This window comes from Myxine glutinosa, chromosome 6 (genome assembly GCF_964187855.1).
Source record: "Myxine glutinosa chromosome 6, kmMyxGlut1.1, whole genome shotgun sequence".
Classification (NCBI taxonomy): domain Eukaryota; kingdom Metazoa; phylum Chordata; class Myxini; order Myxiniformes; family Myxinidae; genus Myxine; species Myxine glutinosa.
In genome coordinates, this window is record NC_136266.1 from 187,227,831 (window position 1) to 187,248,336 (window position 20,506).

The window sequence follows — 20,506 nt, forward strand, 5'->3', positions numbered from 1 at the left end:
TGTTTTGATTTTTTGTTTGATAAATGTTAGCTCTTTCACGAGCCTCGATCCTGTATACAAAAAAAATAAAAAAATAAAAATTGCTTCGGATATCAAATCCTTCCTATTCTCCAATGGCTTGATCTCTGATCACATCAATTTGGATTTAGACCAGGTCATTCTACTCTGGACATAAGTTTGCAAAACTTTCTAAAATCCTGTTTTCTCTTTGTCATTATGGGGTGTTGAGTGTAGATTGGTGAGGGAAAAAATGAATTTAAAAGATTTCAGCATTAGGCTGCAACATAACAAAATGTGAAAAAAGTTAACGGGTCTGAATACTTTCTGAATGCACTGTAGGTTTTCTCTATTATAATAAGATTTGCCAGTCCTTGTGGCACTATTGGCCCATGAGCAATTGTCGGTGAGTCTCTTAGGCTTCGTGTAAATATGAGTTATTAACGTTAGTTGTGATTTAGCCTATGTGTGAGTGAATTGGAAGACGGTTGTAACAGTATGCAAAATCCAATCCAAGCAATGTGATCTCAGTGATTGAATGTCATTGTAAATTGAATAGTGAAATCAGTTTTATCATCATGTGCCAAACCCTGTTAGATATCAGTGTTTGACTTGTATAAGAGGCTGACTAACATCACCAAGATCTGTATGTGTCGCATACCGTGTGTATTGCCTCATAACAAAGTACATGCCACTGTTATATGTAACCAAGGCTGGCCGTGCTGATACCTAGTTATCGTAATGAACACAGTGTTTCTTACATAGTGTTACGTTTGTGGGGGGTAAGTAAAAGGATACCGTAGGGAAGGTAGCACTGTATAATTGTAGCATGGACCGTAGGAGAAATCTCGATGTACAGTGGGGAAACTGCAGCTTTAGGTTGTTTATGTGTTCTTCACGGGGGGGGGGGGGGGGGGGGTGAAGACATGCTAATTAGTAGTAGGGATTAAGGTTAATTTTTCCCAGTGCGTGATTCCCCCTGTGATCAATCCCTAACATTTTGTAGCATCCGCCGGCCCTATGAACACTCACACGTACATGGGGGGGGGGGGGGGGTGATTGGCCCAGAGGAGGCATGATTGGCCCAGAGAACGTGGGTCGAGAATGAGGCGATGTTTGAAGGAGCTTCACCATTGGTCGGGATGACGTGAGGAAAGAAGAAGAAGAGTCGACCTCTCTCTCTGCTAGGAGAAGAAGGCTTCGCCATCTTTTGAGCTTGGTGCTGAACTTTTTTGAGAAGGTTTTGACGGTGGTGCCCTGCCAGGGAGCTGAAGGACACACTGTCCATTCCAAGGACAAGGAAGTGGAGAAAACGAGAGGACCATCTTCACGATCTGCCTCATCCCCGGGCGCCCACATTGCCTTTGACGCATGGCGTTCGACGTCGCCATTTTCTGCCGAGTTTCCCGCGCGAGCGGCTCCGAGCCACCTTGCACTGCTGACCTCACCAAAAGAACTCGTTGGGACGAGCTAAGTGTATTCACAAAAAGGAAACATTATATTTGTATTATCTTTTCCCCTGTGCCCGTCTTTGAGTCAGTGGTGAGGATCCTCAACATTTATTTAATCTTGCTTTATTTTGTTATTAAATAGTTTGATTATCAATTTGTTGTCTTGCTTTGCATGGTGTTGTGTTAGGGAATAAACCCGTGTCTTTTTGACCAGATAAACGCCTCGCCGCCTTCGATCTCGCGCACGCATAACTGCCATATCCAGCTGCAGTCTCAGGAGATAAAATATTTGGCTATTCGTCGAAGGCTGGTCTTAACTAGCTACGGACACAACAATATAATACTATATACAATAATGTGTAGTATTATTTTACTGTGGTTGTGTCAGATGATGATCGCTATCGTGATTGGTGGTACTTGTACGTACCAAGGGTCCAGTTGTTGTGGTTATGCTTGATTGCCATGGTTCAGACATCCTCTATGCTAAGGTAATCAATAATTCTTAGTTGATGTGTGTGTGTGTGTGTGTGTGTGTGTGTGTGTGTGTGTGTGTGTGTGTGTGTGTGTGTGTGTTATCTCCAAATGCAGGCTTCAGAAGGTGGAACGGAACCCTCCCCAGGTCTCAAAGTATCTAGCTTTGTGTGTGTGTGTGTGTGTGTGTGTGTGTGTGTGTGTGTGTGTGTGTGTATTGTTATCTCCAAATGCGGGTTTCAGAAGGTGGAACGGAACCTTCCCCAGGTCTCAAAGTATCTGCCTGTGTGTGTGTGTGTGTGTGTGTGTGTGTGTGTGTGTGCACGCACAAACAGCAGGAGGCAGGGTTTTGTAATCGTGTGTGTGTGTGTGTGTGTGTGTGTGTGTGTGTGTGTGTGTGTGTGTGTGTGCGTGCGTGCGTGCGTGCGTGCGTGCGTGTGTTGTTATCTCCAAATGCGGGTTTCAGAAGGTGGAGCGGAACCGTCCCCAGGTCTCAAAGTGTGTGTTTGTGTGTGTGCGTGTATGTGTGCGTGCGTGCGTGCGTGTGCCGTAATTTTTACCATTTGAGCTTTTGTCATAAAATTTTCACCAAACCTTTAATATGATAATAAGGATAAGACAAATTAATAATTTCGTCAAAAGGTCAGTCACATAAAATCGTCAGTTTTCATCCGATTGACCTGAAATTTTAAGAATTTGCATATTGGGTCACTGAATTGGTTCACCAATCAAAAGCTAGAGGCTGATTGTTGTTGTTGTTTTTTCGATCAAAAGGTCAAAGGCCATGGTTGCGTAAAATCAGCAATTTTCACCCGATTAACCTAAAATTTAAAGAACTAGCAATGGTACCTGCCCTATGGGCGGGGCTCCAATTGGGAGGCCCAAATGAAAAGGCAAAATATCAGAAACTGAAGGTTTTTAAAAATTTTAAACGATTCATATAAACATCCGTTGAATCATATCACACGCAAATCATCAAAATCTAAACAGTATCTTTAGAATTTCAATAAAAGCCACATCACTGTTCATATCGGTAAATATTATTCCATCGTGTTTCAAATCGTGATCGATACACTATGACCGTGATGATCGTGATCGTGAATCGTGATCGATAATTGTGTTCACAATCGCTATGTCGTATGTACTCCCGATATGTGTACCAAATTCCCGATACGTGTAACTGTACCAAATCAACAGTTAAAAGGATTTTGAGCCGATAGCTGTTACGGCCTTGGCAAGATCGATGGAGACCGATCTGTTAGCGTATTCACCGCCCAAATAGCTATGTGGAATTCTCTCATGTAGAGATTAAACGTTACGGCTGTTACGGCCTTGGCAAGATCGATGGAGACAGCGTTTATTATACTTTTAATGAAGGACACTGTCTCAAGCCCCAGTCCCCATCACGGATGGGGCTCAGCGGTTTACCCGAGCCTGACGGCGAAGGGCGAGGTACACGCTGGCCCGTCCAGTGTAGCGCACGTGCGGCCCCGGACATTGAAGGGCATTAAACGTTCATTAAACATTAAACGTTCATTAAAGGATTACGAAACGAAAAACATTACGAAATTACGTTCACACCGTCACGTCAAACACTACCGTGAATACATACATCGTCACAACATCGTCACAATGAGAACATCGTCACAATGGACGTTATGTGAACGCGAATGTTATGCGGGAGTCCAAACCTGAGAATGCTGGAGACCAAAGCTGAAATTGGAAAAACTAAATAGCCTATTTTACTCCTGGAGATCCCAGGATTATCCACACAAAATATAGTTTCGATCGGTTGAGCTGTTTTTGCGGTACCTTCGAACAGACGGACAGACATTTGGTGAATTATAGTAAGATGTGCATATCGGGTCATTGAGTTGGTTCACTAATCAAAAGATAGGCATCAATTTATTTATTTTTAGATCAAAAGGTCAAAGGTCATGATTGTATAAAATCATAATTGTATAAAAAACCACCCTCTGGAACTCACTACCTCACACCATCAGAGACTCCTCCTCACTCACCACATTCAAAACATCACTAAAGACCCACCTGTTCAACACTGCATTCAACATTCAACCCACAGCATTTAACCCCTGACTATCTCTTCTCCTTCTCCCTCCTTTTGCTTTAAATATTTCCCTATTGATTCTTGTCTTTTTTGCAATTGTTGTTTTCATGTATTGTTATGCATTATGTTTGCCACTCTGTCAAAGCGCCTTTGGGCTTCTGGAAAAGCGCTATACAAAATAAATGAATTATTATTATTATTATTATCATCAATTTTCATCCAATTGACCTGAAATTTTAAGAATTTGCATATTGGGTCACAGAATTGGTTCACCAATCAAAAGCGAGAAGCTGATTTTTTTTTAGATCCAAAACTCAAAGGTCAAGGCTGCATAAAATCATCAAATGTTTTTTTTTTTTTTTTTTTACTGTTTTCGTTATTTTGAGCATACGGAAGACGACGTTTGAATACAAATAGACGTGGACGGGCTTTGCATTTTCAGACGATTTCTAGTTGATTATTGTAATGGTACATGTACACTTATAAACAGTGTCCCTGACATCATTAGTGTATGCAATGATGTCAGGTAACAGGGGTTATTACATTGCAACTGGCTCATTGCAACACTGGCTATAAGCCGTAATCTATCCCTTCAAAAACGGTCATCTCGCACTACCCACTTGCAAACTAAAATATAATTAATGTGGAGCATTAAATTGGTCATTCTCAACTCAAAATAACTTCCACACAAACGATACCGTCTGGGGAACTTTTCCACAAGCATGATCTCTGGATATGTTTGAATTAAGTGCATGTACCGAGCACACACTACATTTGGAGTGATGAGGCCACCTCACACATAATTGTGCATCTCAGCCAATCAGCATCGTGGATCGCCGTCCTGGTATGTGGTTACGCGTTCGCTTTTGATATCATTTGTCAATGTTTTACTGTTTTTCATCGTACGAATGACTGAAAATTCGTGAAACCCGGTGTATTATTCATGTGGAGGACCTGGGAGATGACACACTAAAGGAATTTAACCAAAAAAGTTGGGATAGAGTGCGGAATTTTGCCGGAAAATGGATGGAAATTGTTGACGAGGACCAACGAGAATTCATAGCGACAAAGTCGCACCAGTTGCAAGCATTGTTGAAAGAAGGTAGGTTGGCTTAATTACAAGAGAATCACTGAACATTTGTCAGGAGAATGAACTAGGTACCTTGTTCTCCTGTTACCTTTGCATGCGTAAACTTGTCAAATCTGTTGACGGCTTTGAGAATGAACTTTGGAATGTGGGTTCTGAGTAAGCTTATGTTCCACTATTAACTTGGTTTCATTTTGATCTATCAAATGAAAGATGGTTTCCTTAGCAGTGTGCATAGTTTTTAGCTCACCTGGACTTTAGTCGGGTGAACTAATGCGATCGAGCAGTGTCCGAAAGTAAATCAGTCAATGAGTGAGTGAGTGAGTAAGTAAGTCCGTAAACCCTTCTTTCATTATTGCTTGAACCAAACACACGATTTCGATGAAACTTGGTCACAATCTTCATATCTGATGCTAAACGAAGGTGTATTGACCGCATCAAAATCTGCACTCATTAAGGGAGTCAATGGGGGAGAGACGCGGATCAACTCGCAAATAGGTATTTGATCTCTTCAAAACTACACACACAATTCCAATGAAACTTGACCACAACCTTCATCACCTGTGATGTCCCAAAGGTTGTTCACGGCATTAAAAATATCAGGGTCTAAGGGAGTCTGCGGGGGGGGGGGGGGGGGGGTCTGAGTGACAGTTGCTCCTGATCCAGATGAGCTTCAGGACCCGGTCTATTTTTCAGTTTTACCTCCAGACCCTGAAGAATTTGGGTACCATTTGAGATGTCGGCTTGAAAACTTGAAAAATAATAAAAAATCTAAAATATACACGACCGGTCAAAAGTTTTAGAACACCTCAATTTTTTCCAGTTTTTATTGAAATGTAAGCAATTCAAGTCCAGTGAATAACCTGAAATGGTACAAAGGTAAGTAGTAAACTGCTCGAGGTAAAAAAAAAAAAGTTTATGTCAGCAAAAATGGGAAAATAATGTGAATTGCACAGTTATATTGTAAAAAAAAAAAGGCCTTCTTCAGGGAACAAGTAATGGGTTAACAACTTACAGCTGCTCTGCAGCAATGTAAGTAAATTAAGCATTTAAAGTTGATGCAAACAATTCCTACAGGTGTCCCAACCTCTGCTGATTACTTGATTACAAACCCCGTCTGTATAAAAGCAGTATTGGAACAGACTGTTATTACACCCTCTGAAGCATTATTTGGACAATATTGCACTGCAGGAAGTAGTACATTGGAAACTGGAGGAAACTCTGACAGGAAGAGGTCTGGCAGACCCAAAGCCACAACAGAATCAGAAGACAAGTTTCTGAGAGTCAACAGCTTGCATGATAGGCGGCTCACTGGACAACAGCTTGCATGACAGGCAGCTCACAGGACAACAACTTCAAGCACAGCTTAACACTGGTCAAAGCAAGCAAGTCTCAGTTTCAACTGTGAAGAGAAGACTTCGAGCTGCAGGTTCGACAGGTCAAGTGGCAGTAAGAAAGCCATTGCTAAGATGGCAAAATAAGAACTAGAGCTTCCAGGGAAGCAGAACTCAACTGAACTGACTGGACAACTTTAAAGTAGGTCAGTTGTCTGTACTAGATTTGACTTAAATGAAAAGCCAACAACATTGTGTAATAATTTTAAGGTCCTTGTATCCTTATACTTGTCCTTGTTTTACAATTGATACAATGTTACACTTTGCAACAATGTTGCAGAAATATAGTTGTGTAGATAAAAGGAAATGGGTGTAATTCGCTTTCAAAGTCACCAACCCCCACATCTTGTCCCAATGTGCTTTTCTTAAGAGCTGAAAAAAATATGCCGGCCTATGGCAGCCATTTTGCGACAGATCAGATTGACATGCGATAGCAACCGACCTTGTGTGGGAAGAATCTCACACACCAAGTTTGATCAAAATCCATAAATATTTGTGGACGTTAAAGTCTTAACGTCGTTTCGGAGCTGAAAACAATATGGCGGCCATTTTGTGACGGATCGGGTTGCAATGCAATAGCAACCGACCTTGTGTGGTAATGGTTAAACATTCGAAGTTTGATCAAAATCTGTTAATATTTGTGGACGCTAGTGTTAACGTCATTTTCATGACCAAAAACAAAATGGTCGCCTAAGTCCGCCATTTTTCAACGGATCGGGCTGAAATGTAATACCAACCTGGTGCTTGGGGTAAGGATGCTGCATGTCAAGTTTTATCAGAATCGGTTGATATTTGTGGATGCTGGAGTGTTAACGTCGAAAAGTTAACGGACGACACGACGATGACGAAGACGACGGAGGGTTCAGTATGTGATGAACTCAAATGGACGGTAGTCCAGTTCAATTAAAAAGAGGCTTTTTTTTTTTCTTTCTTTTTTTTTTGTATACTGAATCGAGGCTCGTGAAAGAGCTAACATTTACTTCACAAACAAATCGACCAGACAAACAAAATACACAAAAAGAGGGAGCGGAAGACAAGATGGGGAGAAAAGGGGAAGCACACAAACACAACATCCGAGAGCAGGGAGATGTGTGGAAGGGAGAGGGCCCGGGGGGAGGAGGCATGGGAAGGGGGAGGGGGGGAGGGAGAAGTATAAAGCACAAGGACACCAAGGACTTCCAGGACAGAAGTTGGTATTTCAAAAAGTGGAATTGGGGTGAAATTAGCGGGGGTAGAAAAGATCAAGGTTTTGGATGGGGGAAGATAAGAGATGGTGGTGAACAGCTGTTTTAAAGACTTGGAGGGTGGAGTGGGATTGAAGAGAGTGAGGGAGTTTGTTCCAGAGGCGGGAGAAAAGAGGAATGAAGGAGTGAAGGTGAGCAGAGAGTCTTGATTTTGGCAGTTTAACCAAAAGAGGGTTGCAGGCAGATCTTGTGCGACCTGTAGGAATATTTGCGGGACAGAGCCCAGAGAGAGCTGAGGGGGCAAGGCCAGAGAGGAGTCGGTAGAAGACGGAAAGACCACCAACCTGCCTGCGGTGAGTGAGTGAGAGGCCCTTGGAGTTAGCTTCATCGCGGGAGATTCCAATGATTCTGAATGCTTTGGTTTCAACAGCGGGAAGGCGAGCTAGGTGTGAGGCAGGAGCACCAGCCCAGAGGGGAGAGCAGTATTCCATTGAGCTGCGGATGAAAGCCTTGTATGTGGTGAGGAGCTCAGGTGTGCCAAGGAAGGACTTCGCACGACGGAGGATGCCCAGTCGGCGACTGGCTTTGGAGGCCAGATTTGAAATGTGTTTTTTCCAGGAAAGATCATGGCAGATAGTGAGACCCAAAAGCTTGAGTGACAGAACTTCTTGGAGAGGATTATTCAGAAAGTGTATGGGAGGGTTGTCCAGTCGGTCTTTTTGGAGAGACATCGTAAGAGTGTGAGATTTGTCAGGATTGAAAGACATGTTCCACTTGTTTGCCCAGTCTGATTTTGTCAAGGTCTGCAGAGAGTGAGGAGGCTGCAGACTGCCGATCTGAGGGATGAAGAATGGAGCGACAGAGAGTAGAGTCGTCAGCAAAGAGATAGAGAGGATTTTCAAGAGAGTCAGAGAGATCATTGATGAAGACCAGAAAAAACACAGGGCCCAGAACACTGCCTTGGGGAACTCCAGCCTGAACAGGAAGAGGAGATGAGAGAAACCCATTCAGGGCCACACGTTGACTACGACTAGAGAGGAAGTCCGCCAGCCATGCGTGGAGATTTCCATGGATACCAAAAGAGGAGAGTTTGGTGAGCAGAGCGGGGTGCCAGACCGTATCGAAAGCACGTGATATGTCAAGGGAGACTGCTCTAATTTCCTGTTTGGCATTGAGGACCTCCATCCATTGTTGAGAAAGCAGAAGCAGCATGTCCAGAGTGGAGTGTCCAGGTCTGAAACCAAATTGATGATCAGAGATCAAGCCATTGGAGAAGAGGAAAGATTTCATATCTGAAGCAATGATGGATTCCATGACTTTGCTGATAATTGGGAGAAGGCTGATTGGTCTGTAGTTGCTGGGACCTGTTTTTGCACCTTTTTTGTGCAAAGCGGTGATGTTGGCAGATTTCCAAGCAGATGGAAGATGACCTTGAGCAAAAGAGAGGGTGAAGAGAACAGAGAGAGGGAGTGAAAGAGCGGAAGAACATGATTTTAGGACCCGTGGGCTGATGCCGTCAGGTCCAGTTGCAGAATCAGAGTCGAGGGTTGACAGAAACTTTTCCACCTTGTCAGGAGGAAAGGACACAGAGTCCAGGAGCAGCTAGATACGACTGGGTACGGTGGGTATAGAGAGGGATGGGTTTGGGACACAAGATTTAGAGGAAAACACAGAGTTGAGGCATTCAGCTTTTTCACGTGCGGAGTCAGCCGTGTGGCCATTTAAGGTGAGGGAGGGGATGGAGGGGGAACAAACACCAGAAACAGATTTTACCAGACGCCACCAGGATTTGGAAGAGGGAGACAGATAAGAGAGTTCGGTCCTGAGGACGGAGAGATATTGTTTCCTGGCTCTCCTGAGGGTGGACACACACTTGTTTTTGGCTTTGTGAAAGGAAATGAGATTTCCTTCCGTTGGACTTGCTTTCCAGGAGACGAAAGCAAGTTGTTTCTGGGCAATAGCCTCACCACAAGATTCCGTGTACCATGGACGGGAGGAAGGGTATGACAACTGAATACGAGAAGGGATAAATCTGTGCATGAGAGAGAGCAATTTACTTTGGAAGAATTCCCAGGATGAGTTGATGTCAGAGGCAGTAGAGATGGGAGACCAGTCCAGATGATTGATGGCTGCTTGAAGACCGTACCAGTTGGCCTGAGTGAAATGCCAGACTCGTCGACGCTGAGGAGGCTCTCTGAAAATGGTCAGAGAGATGTCCACTTTAACAAGCACATGATCAGAAGAGCCGATTGGAGCAGAAGAAGAGCAGCAGACATTTTCAGGGAAGTTAGTCATAACCAAGTCCAGAAGAGAAGATTCTCCGTTGACTGAGATCCGGGTTGGGAAATTGACAGATTGTGTCAGTCCCAGTGAGTCACAGAAGTCCTTTGCTGAAGAGTCATGGCTGGTGAGAGAGGTACCCACCCCCAGCCAACTGGGATGGTGACAGTTGAAATCACCACATATGAGGAAGAGAGAGTTGGGATGGGTAGATAGAAGTTGGTCCATATTATCAGACAGCGAGATGTAGATGGAGTCATCACTGTTTGGTGGACGGTACAACACGCATATGAACAAAAGGTGGGAGCGAAGGGGAAGCCGTAGCCAAAGGTATTCCTGGGGGTGAGGTGGAGAGAGGGCAGTGCAGGGCGAGTGAGGAAGAGAGTTTTTTTATAAAGATAGCAACCCCACCTCCAGGACGAGGCTCAGGTCTATCATACCGGAGGAGGGAGTAACCTGGGAGAGATACCAAGGAATCAGAGACATCATTAAGGAGGAAGGTTTCTGTTTAGCAGATCTAGTCTGGTTTGTCAGAAGCAACCTGTATGGAGAGATCAGTTAAGTTTGAGCGAAGGCCCCGGATGTTTGAGGTCCATACTGTTAAGGAAGAGGAAGGGGGAGCATCGGATACAGAACAGGGGGGGGAGCGGTAGGGCAGGATGTGGAAGAGGAGGAAGAGGTAGGGAGAGCTGTTGCAGGTGTGTCAGAGATTACAGAATAGCTTGGAGAAAGGGAAGAATGGGGCAGACAAAAGGTTTGATGGTGTTTGGGTGAGGCGCAGTGAGGTGTTATTTGAGGAGGGGGAAGAGTGAGGCAGAAGGTTAAGGAAGATGAAGGTGAAAGTTGGAAGGGGGAAGAAGCGGGGGAGGACGCTTTGAGGAGGAGGGGTGAGAGGGGAGTCTAGGAGGGGAGGAGTGAGGGAGAGTCTCGGAGGGGAGGGGTGTGGGGGGAGTTTAGGAGGGAAGGGGCTGGGGGGGAGATTTGAAAGGGATGGGTGTTTGGGAAGATTTGGGGGGGAGGGGCAAGGGGGAAGATTTGACAGAGATGGGTGATGGGGAAGATTTGGAGGGGAGGGGTGTGATTGGATTTTGAAAAGTGTACAATTTATGGGAAACGAACATTTATGGGAAGAGGCTTGCCTGGGCCATGAAGCACCGCCAGTGGACTACTGAAGACTGGAAGGTCTTATGGACCGATGAATCAAAATTTGAAATATTTGGTTCATCACGCATGGTTTTTGTATGCCGCCGAGTAGGCGAAATGATGGTGCCTCAGTGTGTGACACCAACTGTCAAACATGGAGGAGGAAGCGTGATGGTCTGGGGCTCTTTTGCTGGATCCAGAGTCGTCGACTTGCACAGAGTGAATGGCACCCTGAACCAAAAGGGCTACCACAGCATTTTGCAGCGTCATGCAATACCCTCTGGTATACGCCTAGTTGGTCAGGGGTTCATCCTACAGCAAGCTAATGACCCTAAACACACCTCTAGGCTATGTCAAAGCTACCTTCGAGGAAAAGACCAAGACGGTAGGCTTCAAATCATGGAATGGCCAGCACAGTCTCCAGACTTAAACCCCATCGAGCTGGTTTGGGATGAACTGGACAGAAGGGTGAAAGCAAAGCAACCTACAAGTGCAACACATTTGTGGGAACTTCTGCAAGTGTTGGGAAGAACTTCCCAAAAAATATTAGATTTCCATTGTAGAAAGAATGCCACGAGTGTGTTCGGCGTTTATATCTGCAAAAGGTGGCTACTTTGCTGAGTCAAAAATTTAAATTAAATTTTGTTAAACAAAATGATTCTATCAGTACATTGAGACATTAAACAGCGTAAATTTCAATAAAAACTGGAAAAATTGAGGTGTTCTAAAACTTTTGACGGGTAGTGTATAAATTACATTAAAATACCATTTCAGTCTCAGTGGCATTATGGTTAGAGAGTCCGCTCTGAGTCTGGGAGGTCGGTGGTTCAAACTCTGGCCGAGTCATACCAAAGAGATTAAAAATGGTATGTTCTGGTTCCTTCTTCGGTGCTCAGCATTTAAAAGGATAGAGCACGGACAAGCAAAAAAGAAGTTGGTAATAATAGCGCAGGCTTTGATAGGCCTAAAGGCCTCCTCCTACGTTAACGTTCCTTGCAAGGGTTTGCCTTCACAAGCCTTCACAACTCATAAAGAAGTGAAGGAAGAAAGTGCCCTCAAGGCACAGGCAGATATCAAGAATGCGAGTATACCACATACTGAACGAGCATGCATGATAATTGTGGGTGAGCCAACCAAATGCCTCTAATTACTAATACTGCATTAACTTTTGTCAGATTTTCCAGTCTATCGGATATGTCACAATGTCAGGATTCACAAAAATTATGGGCCACATCCAAGGTTTTGGAAAGCAAGGCAGGCAGCAAAAGGGATGATTTTTGATTACCTTGTGATAATTAATACAAGTTGAAGGGGTTTCATGTGTTTCCCAAGTTTTGTGCAATGCCTCATTAAAACTACAAGTACAAATCATGCTTAAACACAACCAATAATTGTGGGGAACCTATCCGCAGGCCTGTTTGTCCATGCAGTCAACTTTGTTGAATTCCTAACATCATTATCGTGGTAGCAGGGAGAATCTGCAACGGTGAAAGTGAAAAACACGAGGAGTGCAACAGCTGAGAGCACACCCGGATGTTGTAGTGGATGCAGATTTAAGGCTGGACCGCCCTCTGGTGGGGAATATTGTATTACATGTAGATTTAAGGCTGGACCGCCCTCTGTTGGGGAATATTGTATTACATGTAGATTTGAGGCAAGACCACCCTCTGGTGGGGAATATTGTATTGCATGTACATTTGAGGCAAGACCGCCCTCTGGTGGGGAATATTGTATTGCATGTACATTTGAGGCAATACCACCCTCTGGTGGGGAACATTGTATTGCATGTACATTTGAGGCAAGACCACCCTCTGGTGGGGAACATTGTATTGCATGTACATTTGAGGCAAGACTGCCCGCTGGTGGGGAATATTGTATTGCATGTACATTTGAGGCAAGACCACCCTCTGGTGGGGAATATTGTATTGCATGTACATTTGAGGCAAGACCACCCTCTGGTGGGGAATATTGTATTGCATGTACATTTGAGGCAAGACTGCCCGCTGGTGGGGAATATTGTATTGCATGTACATTTGAGGCAAGACCGCCCTCTGGTGGGGAATATTGTATTGCATGTACATTTGAGGCAAGACCACCCTCTGGTGGGGAATATTGTATTGCATGTACATTTGAGGCAAGACCACCCTCTGGTGGGGAATATTGTATTGCATGTACATTTGAGGCAAGACTGCCCGCTGGTGGGGAATATTGTATTGCATGTACATTTGAGGCAAGACTGCCCGCTGGTGGGGAATATTGTATTGCATGTACATTTGGGGCAAGACTGCCCACTGGTGGGGAATGTTGTATTGCATGTACATTTGAGGCAAGACCGACTTATGTAGGGGAATGTTGTATTGCATGTATATTTAAGGCATTGTTACCCTCTGGTGTGGAATGGTGTATTGCATTTATGTTTTGCCTGTGACGTATCACAAGTGGTCTACAAGAATGGTGAATATGAATAGTCTACAAGAGCTCGACATATCACAGGATGGTATGCTGTCTGTGGTAGTTGAAGCTGCGTGTTCGAGTGTTATACCACTGTTGGAGTTCGTGATGCTGTTTATGCTTTTGTACACGTGCTTGCTTGGTATTGGTCGAGTGGTTTTGGGCGTGGAGAAATAAATGCCAGTTTTGTGTTTTTCTTTCATGTATATTTTGTTGTTACCTCCGACCTCTGCTCTGAACTCTGCTCAAAGGTGGACTGAGGTTATGTTTTCACCCCTATCTGTCTGTGAGCAGGATATCTCAAAAAGTTATGGACGGATTCAGACAAAACCTGGTGGACAGGTTGGGTGTGTGACAAAGACGAAATGATCCGATTTTGGTGAAGATCCAGATCTGGATACGAGACTTAAGTGATTCTTCACCATTGATAGAAGAGGCAAAAATGATACATAACACGATATCTCAAAGTTATGGACGGATTTGGACGAAACTTGGTGGACGAGTTGGGTAGGTGACAAGAACAAGCCGATTGGATTTTGGTTAATGTCCGGATGCAGATCCGGCCTATCAGTGGAATACAAGACGTAAACTGTTCAGCCTGGCATATGTATGAGCTCTACCCAGTGCCGTTCTAGTTATTCTCACCAGAGGAGAGAGTATTGCATTTGGATCGATTTGTTACTTGCGAAAATCGAGGATTTGCCAAGTATATTGGTCGGTCTTGTGCGTTATTCTGTCTGTCTGTCTGTCTGTATGTCTGTCTGTATGTATGTCTGTCTGTATGTATGTCTGTCTGTATGTATGTATGTCTGTCTGTATGTATGTCTGTCTGTATGTATGTCTGTCTGTATGTATGTATGTATGTCAGTCGCCTACAAGTCACAATTTCCAACCTATCTTCACGAAACTTCACCAAATGGTAGAGTTGATCATAAGGAAGAAGCCTATTGTTTTTGGGGCCAAAAGGTCAATAGGTTAACATAGGCCAAAGTCACCAACTTTGTCAAATTTCTAAAATCCTCAATTTTCATCCGATTGACTTAAAATTTTAAGAGGATTTGCATACCAGGTCACTAAATTCAACCATTACATATTTTTGAGGTCATCATAGGCCAACAACTTATTTTAGGGATTTTGCAAGTATCGTGCGATGCACGACATATTTCTTGTTCTGTCTGTTTGTCTGTCTGTCTGTCCTTGTCTGCACAGAACATGAATATGCTTTTCTCTGCAACCGTAGGCCCGACTGTCCAGAAATTTTCACCATAGGAGCGCCAGAAGCGCTGTATAAATTTTAATGATAATTATGATGTCATAGGTCACGTGGTTCAGGTGATATCTTGGAAAAACATCACCTCTATATCTCCGAAACTGCTACATGGAAAAAATTTAAACATATCTCATCATGAATATATGTTCCCCATGAGGAGTATTGACGATGTCATTGCTGTCTTCATTATGGTGGCATAATTAGACAAGTAGAACACTTGATCAGATCAGTTTGAAATTTCATGAGCATGATCTACACAAAAATTGTATGGGAGAATTAAATTGATGATGTCATCAGTCACGTGGTTCGGCAGCCATCGTGGATTGAACATAAATACAAGTAAGAGTAACCAGAGATTGCAGACCCTCACCAGGACTTGTTTTTAATGATTTTTAAGGCTTTTGTGTTAAAACAAATATGGCGGCCGAACCACGTGACCGATGACATCTTTTTTTTCTCCACCAATTTATCCAAAGATGATGCTCAATAAATTTCATCTTTATCGGATGAAGTTTTGTACTTGTCGAATTATGACGTCATAATGGAGGAACCTATGACGTAATCATTAACATATTGTAGTGTCCGCAGCCGATGAACACCAGCCTTGGAAGAATAGCAGAGAGGAGTTTAACTCCGAGGCAACCAGCCGAATATATAGCGGTTATCTTTGGTGTGCGCGGGATAGAAGAGATGTGAGGGATTTATCTGGACGGAACACACAGGCTTATTCCAAAACCACAAACAAAGAAACACGACAGTAAAATTCAACAAATATGATCAAGTAAAAATAAATCGAGGAATAAAAATGAAAGGTGAGGTAAAAGCCAATGTCTACTTTGAGGATCCTCCATCAGATTCACAATACACACAGGGGGAAATATAAAATAAAACAAGTCAGGAGACGACGATGGTTCACGAGCGAGCGAGGTCCATACCGTTAATGAAGAGAGAGGGGGAGCATCGGGTACAGGACAGGGGAGGGGAGGAGTAGGGTAAGATGAAGGATGAGAGGGGGAGGTAGGGAGAGCAGTTGTTAGTGTGTCAGCGATTGCAGAAGAGTTCCAAGAAAGGGAAGGATGAGGAGGATGAAAGGTTTGAAGGTGAAGGGATGAGGCACAGAGAGGGGTTGTTTGAGGGGAGGCAGAGGAAAGAAGAAGGTTGGGGGGGGTGGAGGTATGAGATAGAAGGGAGACGAAGTGGGGAGGAGGCAGCTTTGAGGAGGAGGGGGGAGGAGGGAGAATTGGAGAGGAATGGTATGGGGGGAGATTTGAATGGGAGGGGTTGGGGGGGAGTTTTGAAGGGGAGGAGTGAGGGGGGAGTTTAGGAGGGGAAGGGCAAGGGGGGAGTTCAGGAGTGGAAGGGCAAGGGGGGAGTTCAGGAGTGGATGGGTAGGGGGGGAGTTTAAGAGTGGCGGGGCAAGGGGGGAGTTTAGGAGTGTAGGTGCAAGGGGAGGGATTTGGATGGGAGGGGCAAGAGGGGAGTTTAGAAAGTGGATGATTAATGAAAGACGAACATTGAAAACAAATTGGGTTTGTTGTGATTTTCAAGTTAGCAATCCGGTTCAGAATGATGGAGGAGGGATGGAATGAATGTGAATTTAGACCATGTAGTGAGGGAGACGTATAAGATATTGAATTTCTTTTTTTTTAGGTGGAATGAGTTGGAGAGGAAATTGAGAAAAGCCTTTTAAATAGGAAGAAAAACAGCGTGTTGTAAAATACCACTGAGTAAAACACTGAAGGGGAAGGGTTATACATATTTAAATAATATTTAAACAGAACCGTGAACAATCTTATGTGCACAAAAATACCAACGGGGGGAGAGCCGAGAGGGACCACCACGAGTCCTAATGGAATAAAACTAATGGAATAAAACCATCAAAAATCGACTTTTCTAAATTTCGTGACCTTGACCTTGGGGCGAAAATGAAAAATCGAGCTCCGTGGGGCTAGACACATGACATTGGCCTAACCAAATACAAAAACCTGTCAGATTCCACCAAACCCCTCGGAGAAGATGTAGCTTGAAATCGATTACACCCTAAAAAGACATCTTTTTTGGGCGTGGCTCCGCCCACAATGGGCGAAATACGCCCACTCTAGGCAGGACGCAACTAGATAATGATATCAACCTCCCACCCAAGTTTCATCAAGATCGGATGATATCATCGGGTAGTTATGCTGCGGACAGACAGACACACAGACACACACCCATGACAAATATAGTGGTCACTCTGTTTGATAACCCGTGAACCAATTAACACCCTTCAGGCGGCACTTAGCCCTGACCCAAAATGGTGCTTTTGGTGAAGTCGGCAGTACGAGGTCCCAGCCCCACTGCCCCAGCACCATTCTGGCGGTGTGGCCTTTTTCTTTATTAGGTTGGTGGGGCAGGGTTTACTTGCCGAACGGCTCTGCCTGGCTTGGAAGAAACAGTTGTTGTTGTTTAAAGAGAGGTTTTATAGCTGGCCTTGTTGTAGTTGTAAAAACGTAGGGAACAGCCAAAGTGGGGCAATCACATACTGGGGGAAAACAAACCTTAATCTCTACCTAGTTAACACAGCTTCACCCCCTGTGTGGAGACACATAAACAATTTTAAGCTCCAGTTTCCCCACTTAAATACATCGAGATTTCTCCTACGCATCCACGGTCTGTGCTATAATTATACAGTCCTACCTTTGCTATGGGATTCCATCATCTACCGCCACAAACATAACAATATGTTATTCCCCATGGAGAGTTCTTTACAATGAACCGTGTCTCAATTTTTTCTATGCAGCGCTTTGAGATATTTTTGTGTGCAAGGTTTTTCAGTGTTTCCAAGATGGCGCCCATACCACGTGACATATGATGTCATAATTATCATTGAAATATTCTACAGGAGGAGGTGCACCTATGGTGGAAATTTCCTGTCAATTGGACCAACTGTTGCAGAGAAAATCATATTTATTCTGTGCGGACAAACAAACAGACAGGCAGACGGACAGACAAACGGACTCAAATGCAATACCGTCTCCTCCGGCGACGGTAACTAGAGAGTTCATAGAGCACCTTACCCGACGCAGTATTGGGAAAACGGACATGGGAAGGGTCTTTTTAATTCTTGCTTTGCGATTTGCACTGAGCAAACAGCGCTAGGTGCTACCATATTTGTCTGAATGCTGAATGTCACAGTTACTCTGCCCTCAGGGCACGGGACTATATAAATACTTTTCCAAGTACTGATAAATGGAAGGCTTTTTTTTTAAGTGCCAAGAAGGCAATTTGTGTTCTCCAGTGTTTAAAGGAGAACGGAAACGACCAAAACAACTTTGCAGATTTCGAAACATAAACATATCTTAAACACTTCTATTGAGTTCATTTCACAAATATCTTTGCGGTTTTATTAGAATTTGTCAAAATATCGCCGAACAAGCAAAATCAGTTTTGTCAAAACCGCAAACCGGAAATGACGTTTGCGAAGTAACCCAGTTTTTCGTTCTTAAAGCCTTTTTGGCTTCGTGATGATCAGAACATCGCTTTGTTTTCGTTACGATCAGTTGGAATCATGCCCAGTCGTTGTGTGGCTGCTGGTTGTTCTAATTGTCCAACTGAAACTGTCTCCGTTTTCAAATTCCCGAAGGATGTTAAGCTGAGAAGCTGAGTTAAGCTTTGGACGAAACAAGTTCAGAGAACACGGGTGAAGTGGATGCCAACTTCATCGTCGGTGTTGTGCAGCGAACATTTTGAGCACCACTGTTTCAATGAAATCCCACAACTTAAAGCAAGTTTGGGATTTGCTGTACAACATAAACGGGTGCTCATTCCCTCAGCTGTACCGTCTATTTTCGTTCGTTCGGCAGAGAAACCAGATAAAAAGACGCGCAAATCGAAAGCTGCAGAAAAACTAGCAACGAAAAGGGTGAGTTGTGTGGCTTCTGTTTGTTTACATTTGACATTTGGTGACCTATATTCGAAATTTCTATCACTACATGCAGGTGAAATTGTGGTTTGTGATACATATTATTTATTTATTCACAGGAAGTTTCATCACTTCTCAAAGTAGCACAACCTGCTGCTACAACTTCTACATGTGATCAGAGCCAGGCACATGCTGATTGTGACAACGGCTGTGTCCAGTGAGGTTCGTCACTTTGTTACAAATAATAGCCACAGCATAATTCTTGTTTTTGCAATTTTCTAGCGAAGTAATCGCATAACTAATGAAATATGTATGGTTTATTTCCAGGTTCAGTCAACAGAGACATCTCTTCAGCCTTGCACCAGATGACACGTGCGTGTTCAGGTGTCACAAACCAAGCTCGGCACTCTTAAACACAGGTATTACTTGCTGTATTATTATTAATATGCTTTTTCTGATTCTATTACTTTTCGCTTGTTAATTGTTTGTTAATTGTTTTGATGTTTAATGTTTGCTGATGACTTCCAGGTTCTCAAACTGATGTGCTCAGCCATGTGTCACACATTGGCACACAGACTGAGCCACTGCCAGGCCACTGTGTAACATGTGGCCATCAAAATGATGCTGTGGCAGCTGCTGGAAAAGATGTCGGCTGTGACAGCCCTGAACCTCTTGATGAGAGTGATAACGACTACCTGCCTTCATCTGCTGACGAGTCCAGAAACAATAAGTATTTGCATATGTATGTCTGTTCTTACTAAAGCCTGTACATGAACACTACAACTGATACACCTGCAGTGCTGCACTAAGTCAATAAAGTCGTATTTCGTTTCTGTGTTTCTATCCATTTCTTGCCTCACGGCACCGAACATTAATTAAATATTAGTTATGTATTCCATTGACCAGAAAAAGAAACTTTTTCAATTAAAAAAGAGACATAAAAATGAATACCATTCAGTATTTTGGAGGCGCCCGAGATCAAAATCGATCGCCATTGTGTCTGTGTCCGACGATTTCTCTTCTTCACTCTCTGGACGGTATGGTTCGAATCTGTATGGGAGAATCGAGTGTGATTCCCCAAGATTATTAACTTTCTCTTCATTTTCCGCATCAGATTGGTCAGAAATATCGCTGATATCCAGACTTATGCAACTATCGGAGTCGGTGTCTGCCATTGATTACTATTGCGCAGTCACATCAGCTTCCTCCGATGACGTCACATCATGGAGGGCAGATTATCGCGAGATGCTGGCCGGCGCAAAAGAAATCGTCTGCTATTGGCATTTTAAAACTCGGATATCTCACGATTCACGCATGCTAGAGCAACAATTTTTGCGCCAAACTTAATCTTTTTTGTTGCTACAATTAATTAATCTTAAGCATTTGATGCCTATACTCATGTCCGTTCTCCTTTAAAGTAAATTATTCAATTTCTATAAAATAAAGGTTTTATTTGGAAGGAAAAATTAAATATTTGGAAGTTCACCATCGTTTATGTATGGTCTTTTACACCACCTTATTTAAGACGTAACATTAGTTCTTCAGGTCTGATATTTGGCTCCTTTATGATGTCCCTAAAACAGTAAGTTTCCTGTTTGGAATGATTTTCAATCTAGTTTCACTGAAAGACAGGCAGACAGACTAAAACAATTACTTCACTCCTCTCTGCGCATGCGTGATCGGGATGAGATTTCCTACATTTTGCCAATTTAAGATCCAAAATACTGCTGAACTGCAGGTTCATATTCTGATTCATCTTCCGATTTGTGTTCTCGTGTTAATTTATCATATGCAATATATAATGTGTTC

General features: G+C 43.5%; 1 protein-coding gene and 1 long non-coding RNA gene across 5 annotated transcripts in view; one reads left to right on the plus strand and one right to left on the minus strand.

Moving 5' to 3' along the window:
* Positions 1-20,506, minus strand: part of LOC137429055 (uncharacterized) — a 346,812-nt gene that overhangs the window by 125,997 nt on the left and 200,309 nt on the right. The window lies entirely within an intron of this gene.
* On the plus strand, positions 4,922-19,528 carry LOC137429319 (uncharacterized). The gene is made up of 4 exons (XR_010984882.2): positions 4,922-5,089; positions 18,419-18,919; positions 19,025-19,116; positions 19,226-19,528. It is a non-coding gene; the product is annotated as an uncharacterized LOC137429319 (long non-coding RNA).